We start from the raw sequence: 5,683 nt of genomic DNA, 5'->3' as shown, positions 1-5,683 counted from the left end.
CATTGTTATTTATTTTATGCCATCCCCAACAATTGTTATCTCAATACATTCTATAAGTAGAGATTGAATATTAAGTGTGTCAATGTTTCTAGATATAAGTGTTGGCACACTTCAAGGGTTGGAACAAAATTACAATGGCTACACCACCTTGCAAGAGATGGATATGGATACAATGTTGTACAATCTCCAATTCAAACAACTAACAAACTCAATGTCCAACAAGCTAACACAAATAGAAGCATAATAAGTATTCAAATGGCAAGTGTGCCATGTCAAAGCAATGCAAGTATAAATAATCCAAATGGTAGATTAAATGCACATAAGCAAATGCTTAATGTTACTAAAGCTAAATGCAAGCATTCTTTCTTATTTTTAGGTATGGCAAGCAATGTTGATAAGCCATATATTGCAACATATTCTAGAAGGGGGTGTAGCACAAGATTATCCATACACGTGCAATGTACATCAACTTTAAATAATTCAACTAGGAAGAGGAAGCTAGCTTTTCAATAATTGATTTAAAATACCTGATCTATCTTACTCAAAACATTTTTTTCTTCATGTTGCATTTCCTATGGTTGGGATACTATAATCATATTTAAAAATCAATTTTTCTTGATTCATCGTTTCGTTGAGATGCACAAATTTGTATCATGCACTAGTCTACTTATAATACTTACTTCAATATCACTATATGTAAGGATATTTCTTATATATTCATATATAAGTATATGTACAAGTTAAATTTATGGAATGAATTTGAACAAAATATGATTTCATTATATCGTAGAATCAAATTGAAAAAACATTTAAATGTCTTAGTTCATTTATAAAACATATTAATACACGTGCGAAGCTAGGTTCTTGAATACATAAATACTTAGCTTTGGGGTCTCTCAAGATGGTTTTTTTTTTTGTGCCCATGAACCCTCTTGCCACTTGAGACATGCATTAGGGCCCTAACTATTACTAACACCGGTGCTTCACTTTAGTAGCACCTTGGGAGGGAGCACATAGTATTCTTCATCAATATTGACATTGGCTTTGCATACACATCAAAGATTATGGTTATGTACCGGGGCTCGTGGTAGTTCATCCCTGCTCTGCCCCACTATAGCATTCTGGCACAGACTTTACACCCTCCATAGCCTTCCTTATAAGCTCATTCTGAGGAGTACCCTCAGGTTTATATGAAAACTGCGCCAGCACTTTGTTCTGGACTGTATGCTTCAGTTGCAGGCAGAAATACTAAGAAGGCTGTGATCCTTACCTGTTTGGGGAGCCCCGTGCTCCAGAAACAGTTTTCAAAGCAATGGAAAGAGGAGAGGATGCAACTGCAGGGGAACAGGACCTGCAAATGATGTTGAAAGCGAAAGCATGAGGTCGGAACTGTCACCTATGGAAATGGTGGAGGTCAAGGGATGGTATTTCACTGCAACTGCAGGGGAACAGGACCCGCAAATGATGTTGAGAGCGAAAGCACGAGGTCGGAGCTGTCACCCATGGAAATGGTGGAGGTCAAAGGATATGGTATTTCACCCTGAGCAGTCTGCTAGACATCATTAAATAAAAAAGAGTGGGTCTCCAAAGGATATAAAACCAACAGCACTTTCTTGTCTCAAGAAAGTTCAGCCCCTGCATATTTTTCTCAAAAGCCTTCTACTGTACAATTACTTAACAGACTTTGAGTTACACATCTAGCACGACAAAGAACTTTTGCTGCACATGAATGGACAGTCTATTAACGCCCTGAAACCAACCCATAAATCATCACATGCTACTTTTCTATATTGCAATTCTAGCAGCCTGTAGCATTTCATGTCTTTGGCCAAAACTTTTGATACAAAATTGCATTGGCTTCACAGATGTTGTAACCTGCATCATGAAGCAGATTAAGCATCAGCGCCTCATACACACATAAATAAGTGCTGTCAGCAACAACAGGCCTGATTAACTCAAGCCAAATAAGCGCATCCACCAGGATCTACTATGCTGTTTTCCCCTAGACTTCAAAACTCGGCCGTTTATCCCAAGCCCTTGCTGCTTCTTCATTCCATTGCCTAAGAAAATGCTCCCTAAGCAAGAGACAACGACCAATCCAGCAACACTAACTAGTGGTTTAGCTAGAAATTCAAGCATAGAGCTTTTATGCACTATAAGCTTGACACCTGCATCAGTATGGAGCTGGTTGGCTGGTTCCGTTGCATCTTCAATTTCCTCTTTTTCTGTTTCCATAGAGGACCCAGTCTGCAAAACTGCACCTGAATTGATCCACAAGTTACCCTCTGAGCTGAATGGAGCATCTCCAGCTTCAGCTAAAACAGGACTATTAAAGCTCCCCAGACCAGTCCAACTTTGCTGGGAAGTAAACCATCTTTTCTGTTCTTCATAATCAGGATCATCTGTAGGAAGTTCATACCTACACACAGGACACGAGTTCCTGAAACTTAGCCAAGGGAGGATGCACATACAGTGGTAAAGATGGAGACAAGGCAGCTGCTTTGCAGGCTCGTCCACTGCCACCTCATCCTTGCATACTGCACACAATGCCGATCCATCTTCGACATTTTCTTGGCGAACAAAAACTGAGGCCAAGCCCTCAACTGCCGATTTGGCTGCAGGAGGGGCACCAATACGAGATGTATCACTGTCAATCAACTCCTGAAGGAGCTCATCAAAGCCTCCTGAATTACCATATTCTTCTAGACTATCAACATAGTGGTCAACCTCCGGGCTTCCTTCTTGCAACCCACTGTTCTGATTCTCAAGAACCCTTTGAAAAGCATGAAGACGGCGCCGCAGGCTGCGAGAAAGCATGTATTCAGAGTGTGAATCATCAAACTCTGATGAAAGTGCATCATGTAATACTTCATTCTCCTGATTTGCATGTCCATGTGCATTCACTGCACCTTCACTCTCCCCGAAAAGCTGAAATGCCATATCATATTCAACTTCTTCCCACCACTCTCCCCGAAAAGCTGAAATGCCATATCATATTCAACTTCTTCCCACTCATCCTCCTGGATCTCATCTTCAAAATACCATTCATCACTGAGTTCTTGGATTTCATCTTGAGAATCCCAACTATCACTAAGTGCAAGAACTGTAGCCCCAGCCTTGAAATCACTATCATCCTCCTTGTCAGGTAGTGGATTTTCATGAAAGATAGAATGCCCCTCCACATTATCAACAGTTTTGACATCATGGTGAATCGCCACAGAGCAGTGCTGCTCGGACCTAGCAACATGTGCATAACCATCACGCTCCATAGCCTCTCCATCAACAATGTCTGTGCCCAATGGAGGAGATTGATCAGGTGAGACATGATGATGCACCGAAACATCTTCAAGCTCCCTGATATAGTGAACCTCTCTGTCGATGATCCCTGGCTGCATTGCAGGCAACAAGCTGCAGTAACCCCTGACAGGGTGAACCTTTCCATCAACAATGTCTGTGTGCACTGGAGGAGATTGACCATATGAGACACAATAATGCAGCGAAGCATCTCCAGGCTCCCCGCTATGGTGAACATCTCTATCGATAATCCCGAGGTGCATTGCAGGAAATGAGCTGAGGTAATCCCTGATGCAATGAGCTTTTTCATCATCAATCTCCGCGTGCACAGCAGGAGATTGATCAGATGCATGTTCAGGCTCCCTAACATGGCTGACCTCTGCATCAAGAATCTCTGTATGCATTGCAATACATTGCTCGGACGAATGAACAAGGGGGGACGATACATAATCAGGCGCCTTGGTATGGCGAACTGCCTCCATTGCGTCATTGACGAAGCGGCCACCACAGGCAAGGCAAATCAAGGAAACATGGTGTGGAGCGAGTTCATGCAGGGGGGCGGCGGGATGGCAATTGCAGCACCGATACTTGAAGAAGCCTACAGGGGTGGAGGGGGAGGGGGAGGGGTCTGCCATGAAAGCAAAAGACCGCGCGGAGGGGGAAGCTGGAGCTGTTACTTCTCTGCTGTATGAGGAACCTTCTCTGTGCGGCTATGGCGATGGGGATGGTGGAAGGATGCTCTGTACCGCAGGGATTTTGTAAAGGGAGCCCGAGGAAGAAGACGAGCTCGCGGGGGCGAGAAGAAAAGATGGAGGAACTACCTCGCCATGTTCCTAGCAATCAACAACCTACATTTCCGTCACCCGTCAGGCCCTTAATAGTAATATTTTGAACCAACTCCCCATGCCACACGCCTTCCCAACGTATAGAGGCCACAGTGGCTTAATTACCTATATTAAGTGTTAATTGACCATACTAGGCGCTCCACGCCTAGACTCGCCACGGCGCTTCGTGTCGGGCAGGCACGATTTTCGCAGCGAGGGCGGGTGCTGGACACGTGGCACCTATCCCAGCGTTTCTTTGTGGGGAGGTTGGGGGCTGCCATGTGGCACCTACCCCCAACGTCCCCTTAACTAATAGTAAAGATTAGTCATTCATCAATTATATTATTAATCTATTGATCGGCAAAGGTTATCCTAAGGCCCACCATTAGAACTAATATTTTTTACACTTTCAATCGAATTTCAGTACATATATTTGCTGTTGATTGAAATTGTGAATTATGTATAGGTAAATTAAAAAAGTATAGTTGAGATCAAGAGCATAGCTCAACTAGTCAAAAGCTTAGGACTCTCAACACGGGTCTGTATATTCGATCTCATGTGAAATCAATCTATCCTCATCTGTCGAAAGGCAATAAAAACGCGATACCAAAAAATAATAGGTAAGAATTTTGTTTTTATTTTTTAAATCAAATTTCGTAAATATATTCACAAAACTTTAGGTTAATTGTAGTAGATACATCTATACTATTAGTTAAGGAAAGGTGGGAGGCGGGTGCCACGTGGCAGCCCCCCACCTCCCCCACAAAAAACAAAGAGAATGCGGGGGCAGGTGCCACGCGTCCAACACCTGCCCCCCACCCACCCACCGCCCCCCCCCCCTCGGGGAAAAAATCGTGCGCCAAGGTGAGCCTAGGCGCGGAGCGCCTAGTTTACTATTATGAGCTCATCCCCCAAAAAAATAACCAAAGTGGCAATCCAAAAGGAAACCTTTTGCAACCAATGAAAAAAGACTAGAAGGAGATAGGAATGACAACCAAATATTTTGCTACCAACATGATAGATTTGCAAATTAACTAATCAGCAACCTCTCAAAATTCTTTGATTTCTTAAATAATCTCTTTAGTAAAAATTATTCAACACTTACACAAATCAAACATTGTAGCCTATGAGTTCAAATCTTGCTTCACTTGGTTGAACACTTTTATTCACAATGTGTGTTTGGGCATCCGAGCTCAAACACTTGGTTGGACCCACTCCTTAATCTAGGGTTCAAGGTTTAGGGTTTTTTGGCTTGCAAGCAATCTTATTTGCACACTCGAACCTCAATGGGAACAACGATAGCATGGCTCTTGCCCTCCCTCTTGGCCACTAACAATATGCGCTACATTACCTAATAATAAGATCCTTATGCAACAAGTTATTGGTGAATATCAAACTTAAAAACATATATTATGCATGCCAAAAATATTATAACATCTCTATTTTTTTATTAACGTCATCTAATTGTTTCCTAAGGAGCAATGTCAACAAGCTTGTGTATATCACTACACCTTCATGACAGTATATCAAGTACTTTATAATTAATAATATTGCGTAAATTTATT

At 42.3% G+C, this 5,683-nt stretch overlaps 1 pseudogene; it reads right to left on the bottom strand.

Moving 5' to 3' along the window:
- Positions 1-828: 828 nt before the first annotated feature.
- Positions 829-4,146, bottom strand: LOC148015329 (uncharacterized; annotated as a pseudogene).
- Positions 4,147-5,683: the final 1,537 nt, after the last annotated feature.

This window comes from Lygodium microphyllum, chromosome 24 (assembly GCF_053477565.2).
Source record: "Lygodium microphyllum isolate KBCC chromosome 24, Lygodium_microphyllum_v1.1.10, whole genome shotgun sequence".
In the NCBI taxonomy this organism is placed as follows: domain Eukaryota; kingdom Viridiplantae; phylum Streptophyta; class Polypodiopsida; order Schizaeales; family Lygodiaceae; genus Lygodium; species Lygodium microphyllum.
The sequence above is the reverse complement of the archived record's forward strand: the minus strand, read 5'-3'. Positions and strand labels throughout refer to the sequence as shown.